We start from the raw sequence: 23891 nt of genomic DNA on the forward strand, positions 1-23891 counted from the left end.
CAAGACTTCTATGAGACAATTTTGCTTGACAAGAAGCCCATTGTTTGTGACATGAGATGGGTTTATTGGGAATACATCAAGGAGAATGAAGATCACTTCCCAGGAGTATATGACAGCTTCAAAGCATGTGGAATAGATGAGTTTGTTGGACAAAAGCTCGCAAAATGGAATGATGAGATGATCATGCAGTTTTACTCCACCGCTCACTTTTACCCAGATGGGAAGATCATATGGATGTCAGAAGGTACTAGGTACCAATCCACTGTTGAAGAATGGGCCAAGCTGATCAATGCCCCAGAGGAACATGAGGATGACTTGGATGTGTATGCCAAGAAGAAGAAAGACCACAACTCCATGGCAAACATGTACAAAGAGATCCCCGATAAAGCTTTGGAGACTCACAAGCTTGGATCTGTACATTACTTGTTATCTGGTCTTCCTACCATCAACTGGATCCTAAGGCACACTTTGCTACCCAAGTCTAGAGATCACAAGATGATTAGAGGACATTCCATCAACCTCCTACAAATCTTTGATGTCCCTCAGAAGTTTAAAGTCATGAGCCTGATTGTAGAGACAATCAAAAGGACAGCTGCTGACCAAAAGAGAAGCTGTGGGTATGCTCCACATATTCAGGAGCTCATCAACTCAAAGATGCGCACAGGAACATACTTGTTGGACAAAGAGCACTTACCCTTGCTTCCATAATATGAAGATAATGAAGTTGTCATGAATGAGAATGAACCATCATCAGTATGCGGACCCTATGGGTTCGGGAACTATGTAGACATGACCGAGACACCTCTTCGGTCAATAACCAACAGCAGAACCTGGATGCTCATATTGGTTCCCGCATATTCTATGGAGATCTTTATCGTCCGTACCGTAATGACAACATACTTTATTCCCTTTGTCATCGGTATGTTACTTTCCCGAGATTCGGTCGTCGGTATCTTCATACCTAGCTCAATCTCGTTACCGGGAAGTCTCTTTACTCGTTCCGTAATACATCATCCTGAAACTAACTCATTAGTCACTTTGCTTGCAAGGCTTCTTGTATTGCCGAGAGGGCCCAGAGATACCTCTTCGATACTCGGAGTGACAAATCCTAATTCATCTCGATCTATGCCAACCCAACAAACACCTTTGGAGATACATGTAGAGCATCTTTGTAATCACCCAGTTATGTTGTGACGTTTGATAGCACATTAGGCATTCCTCTGGTATCCGGGAGTTGCATAATCTCATAGTCAAAGGAATATGTTTTTGACATGAAGAAAGCAATAGCAATAAAACTAAACGATCAATATGCTAAGCTAATGGATAGGTCATGTTCATGTCAATGGTTAGGAAACCTTAACCATTTTTGATCAACGAGCTAGTCAAGTAGAGGCTCACTAGGGACACAGTGTTTTGTCTATGTATTCACACATGTATCAAGGTTTCCGGTCAATACAATTCTAGCATGAATAATAAACATTTATCATGATATAAGGAAATATAAAACAACAACTTTATTATTTCCTCTAGGGAATATTTCCTTCAGTCTCCCACTTGCACTAGATTCAATAATCTAGTTCACATCGCCATGTGATTTAACACTAATAGTTCACATCTTTATGTGATTAACACCCATGGTTCACATCGCCATGTGACCAACACCCAAAGGGTTTAATAGAGTCAATAATCTAGTTCACATCGCTATGTGATTAACACCCAAAGAGTACTAAGGTGTGATCATGTTTTGCTTGTGAGATAGGTTTAGTCAAGGGGTCTGCCATATTCAGATCTGTATGTATTTTGCAAATTTCTATGTCTACAATGCTTTGCATGGAGCTAATCTAGCTAATTGATCCCATGTTCAATACGTGTCTAGATTCAGACTTAGAGTCATCTAGATCAGTGCCAAAATTTGCATCGACGTAACTCTTTACAATGAACTCTTTATCACCTCCATAATCGAGAAACATTTCCTTAGTCCTCTTAGGTAACAAAGGATAATTTTGACCGTTGTCTAGTGATCCACTCCTGGATCACTATTGTACCCCCTTGCCAAACTCATGGTAAGGTACACAATAGGTCTGGTACACATCATAACATACTTTATAGAACCTATGTGAAAGTGCAACTATCCCTGGGTGGTTTTGGTAATTCCTAACAACATATAACTCATTAAGCTAATACTATTTCAAGATAAATATTTCAAGAAAGCTCAATGATTGGTATGGCATGGATTAGAAATGTGGACCCCTAAAAATGCTAAGGACAAAAGATTGGCTCAAGCTCTAAAGCTCAAGACTCTGCATTTTACCTTTTAGTGATCCAAGATCACATTGAGTCCATAGGAAAAGCCAATACTATTAAAAGGGGATGAGGTGTTGCTTAATGGGTTACTTTCTCAAAATGCTTATCGATATGCTCCAAACCCCTCAAACACTTTCTCATATCCACATATGTCCCAAACCAAAAGTCAAACTCGGCCCCACCGGAACTTTCTATCCGGCGCCACCGAGTTCAGTTGGCATAGCCACTGCCACAAAACCCTAGTCTCTTCGGTCTCATCGATAGGGATCTCGATCTCACTGAGATGGGATTGCAAACTCTCTGTTTCCCTTCGCAACGTTTCGGTCCAACCGAAATGAGAGATTGGTCCCACGAGTTCGCAATGCAAACTCTCTGTTTCCCCTTCGTAACGTTTCGGTCTCACCGAGATGAGCGAATCGGTCCCACCGAGTTTGCCTGCCCAACTCTCTAGTTAGCTTATTACCAAAATCAGTCCCACTGAATTTTTGTAATCGGTCTCACCGAGATTACGTTATTCCCTAACCCTAATGAAATTGGTCTCACCGAGTTGACATGTTGGTCCCACCGAAAATCCTAACATTCACATTTTGAACTAAATCGGTCCAACCGAGTTTCATTATTCGGTCCCACCGAGTTTGGTGATTTGTGTGTAACGGTTAGATTTTGTGTGGAGGCTATAAATACCCCTCCACCCACTCTTCATTCATGGGGAGAGCCATCAAAACATGCCTACACTTCCATCATACATTTTCTGAGAGAGAACCGCCTACTCATGTGTTCAGGTCAAGATATTCCATTCCAACCATATGAATCTTGATCTCTAGCATTCTCCAAATTGCTTTCCACTCAAATCATCTTTCCACCAAATCCAAATCAGTGAGAGAGAGTTGAGTGTTGGGGAGACTATCATTTGAAGCACAAGAGCAAGGAGTTCATCATCAACACACCATCTATTACCTTTTGGAGAGTGGTGTCTCCTAGATTGGTTAGGTATCACTTGGGAGCCTCCGTTAAGATTGTGGAGTTGAACCAAGGAGTTTGTATGGGCAAGGAGATCGCCTACTTCATGAAGATCTACCCTAGTGAGGCAAGTTCTTCGTGGGCGATGGCCATGGTGGGATAGACAAGGTTGCTTCTTCGTGGACTCTTCGTGGGTGGAGCCCTCCGTGGACTCGCGCAACTGTTACCCTTTGTGGGTTGAAGTCTCCATCAACGTGGATGTACGATAGCACCACCTATCAGAACCACACCAAAAATCTCCGTGTCTACATTGTGTTTGCTCCCTCCAAACTCCTCCATTTATCTTCATGTGCAATGTTTTACATTCCGAGCTATACTCTTAGACTTGCATGTGTAGGTTGATTGCTTGACTAGTGCTAAGTTGCTAAAATCTTCCAAGACTTAAAATTGGGAAAAGGCTAGATTTTTATTTGGTCAAGTAGTCTAATTACCCCCCCCCCCTCTAGACATAATTTTGATCCAACAAGGGCTGAGGCATTGGGAATGACTTTCATCCTCTTTCTATATTCTCTCCCCTGGTCGGGTTTTGAGTCTTACTCAACTTCACACCTTGCAACACAGGCAAGAACCCTTTCTTTGACTGATCCATTTTGAAATTCTTCAAAATCTTGTCAAGGTATGTGCTTTGTGGAAGTCCTGTTAAGTGTCTTGATCTATCCCTATAGATCTTGATGCCCAATATATAAGCAGCTTCACCGATGTCTTTCATTGAAAAACTCTTATTCAAGTATCCTTTTATGCTATCTAGAAATTCTATACCATTTCCAATCAAAAATATGTCATCCACATATGATATCAGAAATGATATAGAGCTCCCACTCACTTTCTTGTAAATACAAGCTTCACCATAAGTCTGTATAAAACTAGATGCTTTGATCATCTTATCAAAGCGTATATTCGAACTCCAAGATGCTTGCACCAGTCCATAGATGGATCGCTGGAGTTTGCACACTTTGTTAGCACCTTTAGGATTGACAAAACCTTTTGGTTGCATCATATACAACTCTTCTTTAAGAAATCCGTTAAGGAATGCAGTTTTGACATCCATTTGCTAGATTTCATAAAATGCGGCAATTGCTAACATGATTCGGATAGATTTAAGCATCGCTACGAGTGAGAAAATCTCATCGTAGTCAACACCTTGAACTTGTCAAAAACCTTTTTGCGACAAGTCGAGCTTTGTAGATAGTAACACTACCATTAGTGTATGTATTCCTCTTGAAGATCCATTTATTTTCAATGGCTTGCGAATCATCGGGAAAGTCAACCAAAGTCCACACTTTGTTCTCATACATGGATCCTATCTCAGATTCATGGCCTCAAGCCATTTTTTCGGAATCTGGGCTCATCATTGCTTCCTCATAGTTCGTAGGTTCGTCATGGTCTAGTAACATGACTTCCAGAACAGGATTCTCGTACCACTCTAGCGCGGAACGTGCTCTAGTTGACCTACGAGGTTCGGTAGTAACTTGATCAGAAGTTTCATGATCATTATCATTAGCTTCCTCTCTGGTTGGTGTAGGAATCACGAGAACGATTTTCTATGATGAACTACTTTCCAGTTCAAGAGAAGGTACAATTACCTCATCAAGTTCTACCTTTCTCCCACTCAGTTCTTTTGAGAGAAACTCCTTCTCTAGAAAGGACCATTCTTAGCAACAAAGATCTTGCCTTCGGATCTGTGTTAGAAGGTGTACCCAACAGTTTCTTTTGGGTATCCTATGAAGACGCATTTTTCCGATTTGGGTTTGAGCTTCTCGGGCTGAAGCTTTTTCACATAAGCATCGCAACCCCAAACTTTAAGAAACGACAGCTATGGTTTCTTGCCAAACCATAGTTCATAAGGTGTCGTCTCAACGGATTTAGACGGTGCCCTATTTCACGTGAATGCAGTTGTCTGTAATGCATAACCCCAAAACGATAGTGGTAAATCAGTAAGAGACATCATAGATCGCACCATATCTAATAACGTACGGTTACGACGTTCGGACACACCATTACGCTGTGGTGTTCCAGGTGGCATGAGTTATGAAACTATTCCACATTGTTTTAAATGAAGGCCAAACTTGTATCTCAAATATTTGCCTCCGTGATCAGATCGTAGAAACTTTATTTTCTTGTTACGATGATTCTCCACTTCACTCTAAAATTCTTTGAACTTTTCAAATGTTTTAGACTTGTGTTTCATCAAGTAGATATACCCATATATGCTCAAATCATCTGTGAAGGTCAGAAAATAATGATACCCGCCGCGCGCCTCAACACTCATTGGACCACATACATCGATATGTATTATTTCCAATAAGTCATTGGCTCGCTCCATTGTTCCAGAGAACGGAGTTTTAGTCATCTTGCCCATGAGTCATGGTTCACAACTATCAAATGATTCATAATCAAGTGATTCCAAAAGCCCAACTGCATGGAGTTTCTTCATGCGCTTTACACCAATATGACCTAAACGACAGTGCCACAAAATTGTTGCACTATCATTATCAACTTTGCATCTTTTGGCATCAATATTATGAATATGTGTATCACTACGATCGAGATTCAATAAACCATTTACATTGGGTGTATGACCATAGAAAGTTTTATTCATGTAAACAGAACAACAATTATTCTCTGACTTAAATGAACAACCTATTGCAATAAACATGATCCAATCATATTCATGCTCAACGCAAACACCAAATAACATTTATTTAGGTCCAACACTAATCCCGAAGGTAGAGGGAGTGTGCGATGGTGATCTTATCAACCTTGGAATCACTTCCAACACACATCGTCTCCTCGCCCTTAACTAGTCTCTGTTCATTTTGTAACTCCTGTTTCGAGTTACTAATCTTAGCAACTGAACCGGTATCAATACCCTGGGGTTACTATGAACACTAGTAAAATACACATCAATAACATGTATATCAAATATACCTTTGTTCACTTTGCCATCCTTCTTATCCGCCAAGTATTTGGGGTAGTTCCGCTTCCAGTGACCATTCCCTTTGCAGTAGAAGCACTCAGTTTCAGGCTTGGGTCTAGCTTTGGGCTTCTTCTCGGGAGTGGCAACTTGCTTGTCATTCTTCTTGAAGTTCCCTTTCTTTCCCTTGCCCTTTTTTTGAAACTAATGGTCTTGTTAACCATCAACACTTGATGTTCTTTCTTGATTTCTACCTTCGCCTATTTTAGCATCGCGGAGAGCTCGTGAATCATTTTTGTAATCCCTTGGATATTATAGTTCATCACGAAGTTCTAGTAGCTTGGTGATAGTGACTAGAAAACTCTGTCAATCACTATCTTATCTGGAAGATTAACTCCCACTTAATTCAAGTGATTGTAGTACCCAGACATTCTGAGCACATGCTCACTAGCTGAGCTATTCTCCTCCATCTTGTAGGCAAAGTACTTGTCAGAGGTCTCATACCTCTCGACATGGGCATGAGTCTGAAATACCAATTTCAGCTCTTGGAACATCTCATATGCTCTGTGGCGTTGAAAATGTTTTTGAAGTCCCGGTTCAAAGCCGTAAAGCATGGTGCACTAAACTATTAAGTAGACATCATATCGAGCTTGCTAAACGTTCATAACGTCTGCATCTACTCCTGCAATAGGTCTGTCACCTAGTGGTGCATCAAGGACATAATTCTTCTGTGCAGCAATGAGGATAATCCTTAGATCACGGACCAAGTCCGCATCATTGCTACTATCATCTTTCAACTTAGTTTTCTCTAGGAACATATCAAAAACATAGTGGAGCTACAACGCGAGCTATTGATCTACAACATAATTTGCAAATACTATCAGGATTAAGTTCATGATAAATTAAGTTCAATTAATCATATTACTTAAGAACTCCCACTTAGATAGACATCCCTCGAGTCATCTAAATGATTATGTGATCCAAATCAACTAAACCATGTCCGATCATCACGTGAGATGGAGTAGTCATCAATGGTGAACATCTCTATGTTGATCATATCTACTATATGATTCACGTTCGACCTTTCGGTCTCCAGTGTTCCAAAGCCATGACTGTACATGCTAGGCTCATCAAGTTTAACCCGAGTATTCCGCATGTGCAAAATTGTCTTGCACCCGTTGTATGTGAACATAGAGCCTATCACACCCGATCATCACGTAGTGTCTCAGCACGATGAACTGTTGCAATGGTGCATACTCAGGGAGAAGACTTATACCTTGAAATTTTAGTAAGGGATCATCTTATAATGCTACCGCCGTACTAAGCAAAATAAGATGCATAAAAGATAAACATCATATGCAATCAAAATATGTGACATGATATGGCCATCATCATCCTGTGCCTTTGATCTCCATCTCCAAAGCACAGTCATGATCTCCATCATCACCGTCTTGACACCTTGATCTCCATCGCAGCGTCATGGTCATCTCGCCAACTGTTGCTTCTACAACTATCGCTAACGCATAGTGATAAAGTAAAGCAATTACATGGCGTTTGCATTTCATACAATAAAGCGACAACCATAAGGCTCCTGCCAGTTGCCGATAACTTTTACAAAACATGATCATATCATACAATAACGTATATCACATCATGTCTTGACCATATCACATCACAACATGCCTTGCAAAAACAAGTTAGACGTCCTCTACTTTGTTGTTGCAAGTTTTACGTGGCTGCTATGGGCTTCTAGCAAGAACCTTTCTTACCTACGCATCAAAACCACAACGGTGATTTATCAAGTTTGCTGTTTTAACCTTTAACAAGGATCGACCGCAGTCAAATTTGATTCAACTAAAGCTGGAGAAACAAACACCCGCCAGCCATCTTTATGCAAAACTAGTTGCATGTCTGTCGGTGGAACGGGTCTCATGAACGTGCTCATGTAAGGTTAGTCTGGGCCGCTTCATCCAACAATACCGCCGAATCAAAATAAGGCATTAGTGGTAAGCAGTATGAAGATCATCGCCACGACTCTTTGTGTTCTACTCGTGCATATCATCTACGCATAGACCTGGCTCGGATGCCACTGTTGGGGAACATAGCATGCAATTTCAAAAAAGTTCCTACGCTCAGGCAAGATCTATCTAGGAGATGCATAGCAATGAGAGGGGGAGAGTGTGTCCATATACCCTCGTAGACCGAAAGCAGAAGCGTTTGACAATGCGGTTGATGTAGTCGAACTTCTTCTCGTTCCGACCGATCAAGCACCGACCGTACGACACCTCCGAGTTCTACGCAAATTCATCTTGATGACGTACCTTGAACTCTTCATCCAGCAAAGTGTCGAGGGAGAGTTTCGTCAGCACGATGGCTTGGTGACGATGATGGTGAAGTGATCCGCGCAGGGCTTCGCCTAAGCACTACGACAATATGACCGGAGGCGTAAACTGTGGAGGGGGGCGCCGCACACGACTAACAATCGTTGTTCTATGCTCTAGAGATGTCCCCCCCTCATATATATAGGTTGAAGGGGAGGAGAGGCAGCCAAGGGGGCACCCCAAGCAGGAGGAATCCTACTTGGGCGCCTCCCAATTCAGCCTCCCCCTTCCATATCCATCCGGAGGGGGAAGGAAGGAGAAGAGAGGAGGGAAGGAAGGGAGAGGCCGAATCCCTCCCCTTCCTTTCTCCCTTCTCATCTTTCCTTCCCCCTTGTTTTGGCCTACATGGGGAGCACCAGCCCCTTAAGGGCTGGTCCATCCCACTCTTGGCCCATTAAGGCCCATGTAGTTGCCAGCGGGATGCCCGGAACTCCTTTCGGTGACCCGATATGCACCCTGTACCCACGGAACACTTCTGGTGTCTGAATACCATCGTCCTATATATTAATATTTACCTCTCGAACATTTCGAGACTCCTCGTCATGTCTGTGATCTCATCCGGGACTTCGAACAACATTCGGTCACCAAACCACATAACTCATATAATACAAAATTGTCACCGAACGTTAAGCGTGGGGACCCTACGGGTTCGAGAACTATGTAGACATGACCAAGACATCTCTCCAGTCAATAACCAACAACGAAACCTAGATGCTTATATTGGTTCCCACATATTCTACGAAGATCTTTATCGGTCGTACCGTAATGACAACATGCGTTATTCCCTTTGCCATCGGTATGTTACTTGCCCGAGATTCGATCGTCGGTATCTTCATACCTAGTTTAATCTTGTTACCGGGAAGTCTCTTTACTCGTTCCGTAATACATCAACCCGTAACTAACTCATTAGTCACTTTGCTTGCAAGGCTTCTTGTATTACCGAGAGGGCCCAGAGATACCTCTCCGATACTCGGAGTGACAAATCCTAATCTCAATCTATGCCAACCCAACAAACACCTTCGGAGATACCCGTAGAGCATCTTTATAATCACCCAGTTATGTTGTGACGTTTGATAGCACATAAGGCATTCCTTCGGTATCCGGGAGTTGCATAATCTCATAGTCGAAGGAATATGTATTTGACATGAAGAAAGCAATAGAAATAAAACCGATCAATATGCTAAGCTAATGGATGGGTCATGTCCATCACATCATTCTCCTAATGATGTGATCCCGTTATCAAATGACAACTCATGTCCATGGTTAGGAAACCTTAACCATCTTTGATCAACGAGCTAGTCAAGTAGAGGCTCACTAGGGACACAGTGTTTTGTCTATGTATTCACACGTGTATCAAGGTTTCCGGTTAATACAATTCTAGCATGAATAATAAACATTTATCATGATATAAGTAAATATAAAATAACAACTTTATTATTGCCTCTAGGGCATATTTCCTTCAGCTACTACTATACCTAGCCTGTTTGCAACGACGTGGCAATTATAGTAGTAGCGTGTTTTCTTCCTGCCGCGCTACTGCTGAGTGGATAGCAGTAGCACTCTTTGTGACCAAGCGCTACTGATAATTAGTAGTAGCGCCTCCTTTTAACCAGCGCTACTGATAAGCTTCTGTGTATAATGTTTTCCCTAGCAGTGGCATGGCAAGGCACACATCAGGTATGGTACACAACATGGCATACATTATAGAGCCTATGGCTGAGACATAGGGGATGACCTTCATCCTTTCTCTTTCTTCTACCGTGGTCGAGCTTTGAGTCTTATCAACTTCACACCTTACAATACAGGAAAGAACTCCTTATTTGACTAATCCATTTTGAACTCCTTCAAAATCTTGTCATGATATGTGCTCTGTGAAAGTCTTATCAGACGTCTTGATCTATCTCTATAGATCTTGATGCCCAATATGTAAGCAGCTTTACCTAGATCAATTGAGATATTCTCAGATTGTTGGCTCCTTCAAAATCTTGTCACGATATGTGCTCTGTGAAAGTCTTATCAGGCGTCTTGATCTATCTCTATAGATCTTGACGCCCAATATGTAAGCAGCTTTACCTAGATCAATTGAGATATTCTCATATTGTTGGCTTGCTTATGTACTTGGCGAGTGCCACGAGGCCTGGTATCTCGTTTGCTGTGAGCAAACTGAGCCGGTTTGTGACAAAACTGGGAGATAGTTATGCGCTATTTGAAAGGCACTACGAGATATGGGATTCACCACACCGGGTATCCAAGGGTACTGTGGTGTTATAGTGACTCAAACTGGATATCTAACGCTGATGAGATTAAGACCACGAGTGGTTATGTTTTTACACTTGGTGGTGGCGTTGTTTCCTTGAAGTCTTGCAAGGAGACCATCTTAACGAGGCCAACTATGGAAGCAGAACTTACAACATTAGACACTGCCACTATTGAAGCAGAGTGGCTTCATCAGCTCTTGATGGACTTACCTATGGTTGAAAAACCAATACCCCCTATTCTAATGAACTGTGATAATCAAACTATGATTGTCAAGATAAATAGTTCTAAGGATAATATGAAGTCCTCAAGGCATGTGAAGAGGAGATTAAAATCTGACAAAAATTTGAAGAACTCCGGAGTTATTACGTTGGATCATATCCAAACGTCAAAAAATTTGGCAGATCCCTTCACAAATATCACGTAATGTGATAGATAATGCATCGATGGAGATGGGTTTGAGACCCACCGTATGAGTTGTCCACAGTGATAACCCGCTCTATGTGATCGGAGATCCGATGAAGTAGAAGTGGGAGACAAGTTGTTGGTCAGCTGGGAGGAGAGTATCCCTATATTAATTATCCCACTCCATGGAGATACAATATTCTTCTGATCTGCATGGCAGGTTGATGCTTGTCTTAATGTGTTCCAGGTGGCTTATTGGGTAAGCAGATATGTTGTCCTACAGAGCATCTCCTGAGGAACACACCTATATGAATTTGACTGTTAACATCGCAGTCTGTGAGAATTGGGTATTCTTTAATAAATTCAGGAAAGGCCCTGGAGTATGACGTATACGCTCCACCCACGGGGAAGCCTTGCGGTAGCCAGTATCGGTCAAGAATTTGTGTGAAACTAGTCTCGCAGAAAACTTGTAGTTCAAGGCATAGTCCAGTATTCAAGTTGTGATCTAGTGTAGCATAAAACTCTAAGTGGAAGTTCAACTTTACATTCTCCACTAAGCACCGGTATATAAACAATGTTTTGGAACTAAATGATGAGATGTGCCAATGAGACTTTGTGGGGGATTGTTGGAAATTGTTAGTAGGCCCTTGGCCCAAATCCCAACTAAAAATTTGAAATTCTCATGGCCCATTCATGCATGACTATGAGTGGTGTGAGTGGGACTAAAATTTAGTCCCACCCCGAAAGTTGAGTGGGAGTTGCACCTCTTTATAAGATGAGCTCTTCTAGCACTTGTATGAGCATAAGAAGAGGACACCTACACGCGCGCTCCTCCTCCACGCTAACCGCGCCGAGTTTTGGGAATGAGCTGAGCTGAGGACAAAGCTATGCACGTTGTGTATATTGTTGTTGTTCAGAAAAATTAATGAGTCACTAATTAATAATTAATTGATGTGTTAATTACTGAACCGTTTCCGATACTTTTGAATCACGACGTGGACGTGGGGTTTACTCCCACGACCTACCCAGCCCGTATTATATAGTCAGGCAGACGTCTACCCTAACTGCTGTCACAGCATATGGTTTCACACCATTCCAGATCATTACGCCACCATGCAATTCTTCTTCATCCCTCCTTCCGGCGTGCACCACGAGAAGGGACAACGGGCCTGCGGAACCCCGCCTCTCGTGATCTTGTACGGGAGAGGGCGATCAGGTTTTTGGGGAGAGCACTCACACGACTGCTGACAGCGACGACTTCGCCAACGACGACTTCTTCCCCGATCTCGGCAACCTCTTCATCAACGACATGGCCGTCAACCTCAACACCGATGGTTCTGCTCCCACCGCCGTCCTCCTTGTACGAGATCGTGCTAGAAATCTTATTTCTAGTCTGTGCTCTAGATTCGATCTGTTCACCTACTAGTCTGCATGATTAGTTTAATCTCAATTATTGTCGTCATGATTTATTTACTATTTATTCGGGTTAAATCTCATACGTAATAATTTGTTCATATATTCAACAAATTGGACGTTAAATGGGGCTGTTAGCTGAAATCCAATAGCGTTTGTGGAGAACGTAAACAACAAGACGTGGCTAGGGGTAGTATAGAGCAGGTATCCTAGGATGCGCTACAGTGTGAAAGCGGCGGGAGTTAGATGCCACTGAAAAGAACAAGACAAGAAAATCAGTGCAAGAGGAACAAGAAGAAGTGCGTATAGATTCCGTCATCATTGAGCAAATTAAATTGCCGGAAGCTTGGCTTACAATGTTACACTCGATAGATATTTTTAGTGCCAGTCCTTTCTCATGCGCTAGCGATAGCCACTAAACAGAGATTCATATCATATATTAGTGCTGTATTTAACTAGAAAGGAGAAATTTGGAGGTAGAGTCAGCGGCGTAATATAATCATGCCACTTGTATTGATTAAATAAAAGAAAGAATATATAGTCCAATTGGTTCATCAACTTTTAACACTACAAATTAAGGAGCGAGGTCTGATAAAAAAAATTAAGGAGCGAGGTGGCGAGGAAGCTGAGCAGCTTAGGAGGAGGCGATGAGCAAGGTGGAGATGGGTGAGGAGGAACAAGAACAAGAAGGTACAGCAGTAGATGATCCAGAGAAGAAGACGAACAAGGCGTCAGCTGCGGGCACTCTCTCGCTGCCGTCGCCGTCCATGAGGGAGGCACTCTCCTTGTCTCTGAGAGAGCAACACCACGACGAAGAGGTAGAGCTCAAATGGGCAGCCATCGAGCGGCTGCCCACCCGGGACAGGCTCCACACCTCGCTCCCTCTCCATGCCAACGCCACTCATCCGTTGGAGCCGGTGGACGTGCGCCGGCTGGGGGCGGCGGGCCGGCGGGAGCTGGTGCACACCCTCATCACCGACATCCACAAGGACAACCTCCGCCTGCTCCGACACCAGCGCCGTAGGATGGACAGGGTCGGCGTGCGGCAGCCCACGGTGGAGGTCCGCTGGCGGAACCTGCATGTCGACGCCGAGTGCCAGGTCGTCGATGGCAAGCCGCTCCCCACTCTCCTCAATTCCGCCATTCCACACTCTCGGTAATCCATTCGTTAAACTCGCCGCTATTCTCTTCTCTTCTCCACTGCCGGACTGCCGGACTGCCGGAGGTATTGGCTATCGAATAGTAAGATTTTTTTACCAACTCGCGCTTACCATGGTTACTGCCAGATACCGTCCAACTACCGCTAGAAATATTTCAAAAGAATTTTAAATTCAAAATTCTGTACCATATAGTACTAATAGATAGGGAAAGGATTAGAGTCTGCGTACTTCCACCGCTCGCGCAGCCGTCATATACGAATTTGATCAGCCGACGCACAACCGGACAGGACTTCACCGCTGGACGCATGCCTCTGTCACTTAGGCCCCGTTTGATAGCTCAACTTTTTCTAAATATTATGATATGAGAATACTATAGTTTTTTAAAATATCATGGTTTTAATTACCGTAAGTTGTTTGGCAACAATAAAAAATTGTAGTATTGAAATTGTAGTATTGTCAAAACTGTGATATTTTCTCTGCATTAAAAAAAGAACCCTGTACCTTTTTAAAAAAAACAGAGCATGCGAAGAAAACAAAACTCTTTGTTATCGCCTTCCTCGCTCCCAAGCTGCCGCCGTTCGGAAGATCGTTGGCCATGGAACAAGCCAACAGAAGGGAATGAAAAAAAATGGTGTCATTCCTGCTCCCACTTGTGCTCCTCCTCTCGTCGTACGCGTTGTGCATCAGGTTGCCCCCCGAGCAACTCATGCCTAGATTGCTCATGCAATAGTCACGCACGCTGCTGGCTGCCTGGCTGGAGACTGCTCATGCCGTTGTGTACGATCATGGCCATACCGTACGTGTGTAGCTCTACCATCTCGTGTCCTTGCTCGCCGCGGCTTGCCGTGCATGCGCTGCTCCCAAATGCCGCCCCATTCCTCAGTGCGCCGTGCTCGCTGCTGCCGGCCAAGCTGCAGCCGAGCCAGAGCGACACCGCGCGCTTCCGTGCCGCGCCGCTGTGCTGCGACCACCGCTGATGCATAGCATGCCGCTGGGTCTGATTATGCATGACCGTTCAATTTGGGATCAGCTAATTCTTGCATGTTTGCAACTGCTATGAAACAGCTAGCTAGCCACTTTACGTCGTTGTAAACATGCACCAGCCAAACACTGTCACAATATTTTCAATACTGCGAAATACTTTGATATCTCAAAACTGTGGTATCTAGTACCTATAGACAAAAATACTGCAGTTTTTCAATATTATAGTTTCTGCAGTACTTCGCTATCAAACACAGACTTACAATTTTTTTGTAACATTATCTGTGTTGCAGAAATCCTTTCACAATAACACTCATATTGCAAAAAAGAAAGTTAAGACAAAAAAAAATCGGTAACATCAGCTATGTTGCAGAAGTCCTGCAGCAACAACACCCATATTAGCAAAAAAAATTAAGTCAAAAAAATTCTACAACACTATTTGTATTGCGGAAGTTCTTCCGCACACTCATAAAAGAAATTCTACAACAGAATCTCTGTTCCAAAAATTTCTACAACAAGAAGTCGATTGCAAAGGATTCTGCAGCACTCGCTTTGTTGCAATGGTGGGAAGGGACGGGCCGCTGGATAGCCCTGGTCGAATGGATGCAGAGGTGGCGGATCTTTAAAAGATCCGCCGGCTGACATGTAGCGTCGCCTTAATAGATAGGTATTGAAGGAAAATATTATTTGGCTCTCCTGAACCTAATAGGAGAGAAAATATACGAAAAAGGTAAAACAATTTCGAAACTTTTTCGTAAAAAAATTGACATTCTGTTGTACTCGTATAAAAGGTTTCGCGAAGAAAAAATCCCGTCAACTTCAAGGCAGAAAAAGAAATTCAAAGACAAAATGTCTGAGTAGTAATATGTTATACTGTTGATTCTGTTCAGTATTAAACTCAATGTTTACGGAAACTATATGCTAGCACAGTGATAGTTTCTTTTTTTGCGAAAAGGACCTCTGGTTTATATTGCAACCGAACAGTGGTACAAAGCACCCCAACAAGATAAGAAAATACAAACAGGTCCCTGGGGAACCAACCCACTCCTCCAACCATCGCAGGCTGCCGAGGCGCCGCCGTTGCTGCTGTCGCCGCTCCCACACAGAGCCGGCATGACCTTGGAATTTGCAGATGGATTGAACACAGACGAGAAGTCTTCAACCTCGGCCCTAGAGGACCAGCATGGCGGAAAGAGAAGAAGGACGGCCATCAGTAAACTACACCAGCGACAATACATCTCAGAAATCCTTGGAGCACCCCCACAAGCACATGACCCTGCCTCTGCATCGACGATAGGGAAGACGTCGACACCATGACGAAGAGGGGGGAGAGCGAATCCCAGAAGGCCAGGACGCCGACGTCGCTTTGCCGCCCAGCCCGAGGAACGAAGAACTCCAGCAGTCCAAAGACCCCCGAGGGGCAATATCATCCCACAGATCGCCAATGCCTCGAACGAACTTGAGATCCAAACCACCACTCGATCCGTAGATCAGCGGAGAGCAGCGCCGTCCACATGCCAGCACCACCAGCACCGGCAAGGAGAGGGAAGAATGGCGGATTTATTTTCCCAGAACGGCGACGAACCCCTCCTTAAGTTGACACCGTCGGCCACTTTTCCTACCCTATCTACACATCGGAAGCTAAGGAACGGGATCCCCACCTCCTCCCGCCACCAGAGCGAGCGGAGGAGGCCGGGATCCGCGCCCTCGCCGGTGGGATCTGCGGATTTCTTTGGTCGCTCCATTTCTCCTCACAAAGCACTCACTTAATTTATTTATCTAGTACAGTGATAGCTAACCCGTTGAGGCCAGTGGCGAAGGTAAAGAAAAAACCTGGGCGGGCCAACTTAAAGAACGAACAAAAATATTCAAATTATAAATCATACTACCAGTTACGGTAGGGATCAGGCTGTGTCGGGATATTTTTTGTCATCCAATGGCACTCGTCAAAAATGTTTGGACATGTCCCGACGTCTAAAATCTCATAAATCGGAATCAAACATAGAGAAAGTTTGCAGCCGTTTGGATGTCTGCCACATGTGCATTTGACACGTTCGGCCCACCCAAAACCTCCTCCGACACGTCCGCTCATGAACCCTCCGAAATCGTTGTCCGCATTCATGTCGCTCAGAGCGGACCCGACTCTACGACCGTCTATCCACATTGATGCCGGCTAGACAAACGTGACCAGAGAGCTGACCATGAAGGCATTCATGCAGATGCGGCGACCGAGAAGCCTAACCCGGTCGTTGTGCCCTCATTGAAACAACGCCAGTTTGCTTGCCCCAACTATTTAAGTCAGACGGTGAACGCAATGCCCTACCCACACCATCGTTGCTCCTCTCCTCTGCACACCTCCGCAAATGGGTCGTCGTGATGTGCAAGTTCGACGACAACAAGTGTTTCGAGACACGCCCCTTCGGATCCGCGCGAAAGCTATGGTTCCTGGCGTCGCCGCCCACGGTCTTCAGGCTCGTTGGCGTCGCCCGCTCCCATGGTCAAAACTAAGGTGCTCTCATCAGACGATGAGGAATGACGGAGTCACCCCTCCTCACCAAGTTTGCGCGAGCGGACGAGGAGTACGTGCGGAAGCTCGAGCCACAGCTCGAGTGGTCGCGCTTCCACCATGGTTTGATGTTCCCGGTCTCACCCAACCACAGCGCCTAAATCAGGGCATCGTGTCAAGGAGGGGTTGCGCGTCAAGGAAAAGCCTTCAACCCACCATGAAGCCGTCTCCGCCACAGAAAGGAGGTGGCAACGGCGCCGTCAGCAGTCTAGGAGCCAGTGGTACTTGGTCGCCGTCAACAAGGAGCAGGCGCTCTCCCCGACGATCGTCAACACGGGCATCCACGTCGCCTACTAGCTCGATGGCGGTGGCCTCCGAGGTGGCGCAAAACATCAGGCGTTGTTTGCGGGGTCAGAAGTCACGTCGAGATGGGTCCTCATGGACCCCGCGCTTGCACGGGCGTAGCCAATCGACCAGTCCAAGACCACCGCGGAGAGCTACGTTCATAGCCGGTGCCAGATCAGCAGCTAGCTCCTCAGAGTGGGTTTGAGGAGTCCGAGCACTTGGTTTGGCTCAAGGTGGACGGCGCAGGGCGAAGTCCACTTTCGCGACCGATTGACGTTGTTAGGCCAAGGCGACCAAGGCTCTGCGCCAAGCGGAGAGGCTAAGCGGATGCGCCGCGAGCACGCAACGACGACTGAGAAGGGTTGTTGCGACGCCTGACGGCTCCGGCCACTGGAGCCACTGCTTGGCCTGTTTGGCACGCCCGCATTGACACAACTCACCGTTTGGCCTATCTTGCACCCACTATTTAAACGCGGCCTTGCCCGGCACGATCCACATGCACACCACGTCCGCTTTCAATCTTTCTCCGTGCACCACCTCCGTCATGAAGGGGGGACTTGAGCTTTGAGCCTGTCCATGGCCATATGAGCTGGGCTCGGATGTGCAAATGCCTTTTTTTTTTCTTTTTCGCAACAAGGATTTTGTTATGGCTTTTGCAATAGCCGTGGTGTTGCAAACAACAGTGGCAAATGACAATGGTGCTCAACAACAACATCATAGATGAGTCAACGGCGATTTTTTTTTTAACATCACCTTTGTTGTAAAAAAATTCTGCAACATCATCAGCTATGTTGCAATGTGTTGAAGAGGCGATGATGTTTTTATAACATAATCTCTGTTGCAAAGGTTTCTTTAACATCACCTATATTGTGAAATTTTCCACAAAATCATTTTCATTGCGATTGTAAAAGACACTTGACCGCTTGATGACGTCAGATCCGACGGCTGGCGACCTGGCCACCGACGGACGTGCACGCCCTTGTTTTTTTGCATGTGTTTTCGGACTGTAGCGAACCGGACCCGAGCTGGTCCTGGTCCGCGCCCAGCCACGACCGGACCGCACCGGACGGACGAGCCCCGCCATGCTCCGCATCCGGCAGCCGCGCGAGAACAAGGGCGCCGCCGCTCGACCCCAACGATCCCGAGGAGGGCCTCTAGCGGCCACAGCCAGCCAGCGCGGCGGCCACCACGGGCCGTATGACGCGAGGCACCAGCCGGCGGGGTCCCGGGCTCGGTCCGCCTCTCCTCCTCAATCTCCTCGCCGGCGACACGCTCAACAGGGCACCTTCGTGCTCCTCTCGGGCCCCGCTGCGGTTGACTCCTCCGTCCTCTCCTTCCCCTCCCTCCCTCCCCACGTCGTGCGCGCCGCGCTGCAAGCTCTGGGTAACACGAGGCGACCAGGGGCCCGCCGCCGCGCGCCGCTGCCATCACGACGGGCACAATCTCCCGCGGCCAGAGCAAGCAAGAGGCGTCAGGAGGCGAATGGAGTCGAAGTCGTCGGCGGCGGCAGGGCCCGCCCCGGACGGCCTCTCGCTGGACTCGATCGAGTAGTATTAAAGGGGGGAGGGGGAATGTCGCGGAGGGGAAGACAAACGTGCTGCAGGGGAGGTACCAGGTGGGGCGGGTGCTGGGGCTCGTCCGCGGCGGCGGTCTTCGCCCGGATCTCCGCACCGGCCGCCTCCAGTTGGGGGCCTTCATCGTGCTCTGCGGCCTCACCCACCTGCTCGCCGCCTTCACCTACGAACCCCACCCTTTCGTGCTCGTCTTGCTGCTCACCGTCGCGAAGTGCCTCACCGCCATCACGCTGCTCAGGCTCATCCCGCAGCAGCGCAGCTGCTCCGCGTCAAGGGCCGCGAGAGCCTGCTCTAGAGCAAGGCCCACAAGCTCGAGATCATGAAGCAGCAGGAGGAGGCGAGCTGGCATGTCCGGATGCTCACCCAGGCAAGAATTTGTGAATTACGAGTTGAGGAGTCACGAGTTGGAGCCGAGGTTGAGACTCGTAGACTGACGGCGACTAGTCTACACTACTGCTTGACTGTCGACTGGTAATGTAAGTACTCAACTTACAATATTCAACTACTAATTTTATATTAAATCTGCGATACTTATTTTGGGACGGGGAGTATGGTGTACAATATTTTTATAAAATAAATTGAATCGATCCTGGGGAGAAGCACAACAGTAGAGAATAGTAAGGGAAGGAGCACAACGGCTGCTGGCAATATGACGTTACCATGTTGTCTATAGCCAAGCTTATAGCCAGCAAGTACAATAGTTAGATGTATATAAGTACTATTTTCTTCGTCTCAAAAAAGTGTTTTAATTTTGTACTAATTTTAGTACAAAGGAATACTTTATTGATACATGGTCCATCTTCCTCTCTCACAAAGTCTAACATGTGCTGCAGCCGGTTGTTAGTTTGTAGCCCGCTTTTCTTCTCTTCCTTATTCTATTTAAAGTCTTACACCCTGCCTATGTCACCTTATTATACCAAAGATGCCCTGGACGTTGTTGTTTTCTGCTATGCATGTTGCTGTTGAAAGGCTAGACTACAGAGTGGTTCTGGTTACATAATGTTACAACAACCGATTAATTTCTTCAGTTGGAATATGAGGGGTCTGAACTGCCCGGATCGACGCACTACGGTCAACGCCACGGTTGCCCCGTCTTCCTGTCATATTGTATGCCTCCAAGAGACAAAACTTGACAATGTCGATCAGTTCATGGCAGCCTTTTTGGGTGGGCAGAGACTGCGCAGTTTCGCACAAAGACCGGCAAATGGCACTAGGGGAGGCATTTTACTGCTCTGGGACGATGCTCTTGTTGATGTGTCCAACATCACCTTCATAGCTTACTGTCTCTCCGCCATGGTCGGGGTGCGAGGGACCGACGTACTCTTCAAGATCACCTCCGTCTATGGCCCCACAGACCCCGCTTGCAAAGAAGCTTTCTTTGCTGAGCTCCTAAGCCAGAAACCGCCATCTGGATTGGCTTGGCTTGCCATAGGAGATTTCAACCAGATTTATAGGGCAAGAGACAAAAATAAGAGGAATGTAAACCGCAGCAGAATTAACCGTTTTCGGGCGACGCTTCAGAGTTGTGAACTCAAAGAAATCCACCTCCAAAACCGAAGATACACCTGGAGCAACGAGAGGACTAACCCAACCTTGTGCAAACTGGACTCTTTCTTTTGCAATGCCGAATGGGATGCAATTTTCAACACACGTGTCTTGAATGCACTCTCCTCCTCCCTCTCCGACCACTGCCCGCTACTGCTTGCTGATGAAAAGGGCCCGAGAAGGCCAGGAGTCTTCAAGTTCGAAAACTTTTGGGCGTCCATGCCCGGTTTCAACGAGGTGGTTCTAAGGGCGTGGAACGAAACAGTGGATCACACTGAGCCGTAGCAAATCCTCTTCCACAAGCTCAGAAAGACGGCGCTCCGCCTATCCGAATGGAGCCGAGGCCTTTTCTCAAAGGCAAAAATTCACCACAAAGTTGCTCTCTTGGTCAGGGCCGTCTCTAGGAATTTGGGGCCCTGGTGCGAAATGCAAAACAAGATCCTAAATTCGGATAACTAATGAACTATTTGAATTCGAGGGGGGGCTGCCAGGCGCGCGGGGCGCATAGTGCTCCCTACTCCAGTGTTTGACTAATGCCGACGACGGTTAGTTATATAGTGCATTCGTTAGGGGTTGGACTTGTCAGACATGGTCAGCAGATCACACATCATGTGAGATCGAGTTTTGACTGTCCACAAAAAAGAACAATTTCACCATTCAAGCATTCTCACAAACACCTTGCAAACAAATTCCCTTCATGGTATAAACTCACAATATACACTCCGTTGCAAGTAATCAGCATAAATCACAAACACAAAAAATGCATAATTATAGAAAGAGAACATCAAGAAAGAAATAACATTACGCAACAAGGGATAGGAGGGAGAGGGTCGATATCAGAGAGGTTAACTGGCTTGGGGAACAAGAAGTTGGCGACAAAGCTACCACTCCAGGGGATTCCGCAAGATGGGAATTTGGGAAAAGCTGGGTCAGAGTGGAGGAGACCGAGTCGCTGGCTGGAAGGGGAGGCTGTTGCAGAGAAGACAGGGGAGTGGCTAGGATGGGGCGCGGAAGCCTGGCAAGGGGTGCGGCAGGCCGGGTCGAGCCCTTGATCTTTGTCGTCCCGATGGAGCATGAACGGAGGAAGATAAAATGTTTTGTTTCCTTTTACATGGAGACAGAGAAGAATTTACGTGCGTGTGCTGCGTTGGAGATTAAAAAAAATAAACCGGCAGGCTCTAGCTTCTTGGGTTTTCTCACCGTAGAGCTGATTTACTTAGTTTTGTATCCCCGATCTGGGGCCCCATGATTTTGGGGGCCCTGTGCGATCGCACCTGTAGCACATGCCCCTCGACGGGCCTGCTCTTGGTGATTCTACGCCTAGACATCACCCAAGAAAACAGGCCCTTGTTCGCCGAGGAACACGAGCTCCGATCCAGGCTCAAGAGAAGGGGCATTGCCCTCGCTGTGCTTGAACGATCACGAAAGAAGCAGTGTGCAAGAATTACCAATCTTAGGGAGGGGGACACGAATACCAAATTCTTCCACCGCCGAGTTACTGCAAGAAGGAGAAAAAAATCATATCCACAGAATCAAGAATGAGCATGGTTGGGTCACCGAACACGACGCTAAAGAGCAGATAATCCAAGACCATTTTTCCACAAGCATGAAGAGAGGTCCCAAAAGCCGCAAAGATTTCAATTGGGAGGAGCTAAATTTTGAATAGCTTGACTTGCATGGCCTTGAATCCCCGATGACAGAGAGTGAGGTCCTTGAAGCGATCAACGATATGCCAAGTGACAAGGCCCCGGGGCCGGACGGATTCACGGGCCTCTTCTTCAAGAAGTGTTGGGACGTTGTTAAGCCCGACCTCATGAGGGTTATTACTAACTTCGACACCCTCCACACCGAAAATCTGCAGTGGCTTAATTCCGCAAATGTGGTGCTTCTGTCCAAGAAGGAAGGAGCGGAGGGGATCGCGGACTATAGACCCATTAGTCTCATCCATTCGATCGCAAAAATCATTGCGAAAGTGCTCTCCCTAAGGCTTGCCCCCTACATGACAAACCTTGTGTCCAATGCCCAAAGCGCCTTCATCAAAACAAGAAGCATCCACGACAACTTCCTGTATGTTCGTAATTTTGCTCGGCGCCTTCACAAGAGCAAGACCCCTTCGCTCCTCTTCAAGCTTGATATCCGCAAGGCATTCGACACCGTCAAATGGGAGTACTTGCTCGATCTACTCCAACGGCGAGGGTTCCCAAGCAAATTTAGGAACTGGATTGCGGCCCTCCTTACCTCATCGTCCTCAAGGATCATTCTCAACGGTATTGCTGGCAGCCCAATCAAGCATGGCCAGGGCCTCCGGCAAGGGGACCCCATATCCCCATTTCTCTTCGTCATCGCCATTGACCCGCTACAAAAAATTCTTGAGCTGGCTACGAGAAAGGGGCTCCTACATAAAATCAGGGGAAGAGGACCTATGATGAGGACATCTCTCTACGCGGACGACGCGGTAGTCTTCCTGGCTCCAATCAAAAGGGATGTGGACAACCTTGCAAACATTTTGCGGGGCTTCGGGGAGGTCACGGGCCTTTGCACCAACTTCCACAAGAGTTCGTTTGTGCCCATCCGTTGCAACCATCTCGACTTGGGTATTTTAACCCAAGGTTTGCCGGCAACGCGGACGTCCTTCCCTTTGCGCTACCTGGGACTCCCCCTATCCGTTTGGAAGCTAAAGTTGGTGGATCTTCAATTCCTGGTGGATAAGGTTGCAAGCAAGCTAACAACTTATGAGGGGCAAAATATCACAACCATTGGACGAACGGCTCTTGTCAAGTCTGTAATCACCTCCCAACTCGTCTACCCCGCCACGCCGTTGGTCATCCCGCAAACCATCCTTCACAATGTAAATAAGCTTGAGAGAGCTTTTCTTTGGTCTGGCGCAGACAAGACGACAGGGGCAAAATGCAAGGTAAATTGGGAGATTGTCTGTCGGCCTCTCGAGTATGGGGGACTCGGGGTGCTCAACACCGACAAGTTCACGCGTGCTCTCCGGTTGCGCTGGCCATGGTATGAATGGAAGGAGCCCGTCAAAATGTGGGTGGGATTGGGAAACCCGTGTGATGTGGAGGACCTCAATTTCTT

This window comes from Triticum dicoccoides, chromosome 5A (assembly GCF_002162155.2).
Source record: "Triticum dicoccoides isolate Atlit2015 ecotype Zavitan chromosome 5A, WEW_v2.0, whole genome shotgun sequence".
Lineage (NCBI taxonomy): Eukaryota > Viridiplantae > Streptophyta > Magnoliopsida > Poales > Poaceae > Triticum > Triticum dicoccoides.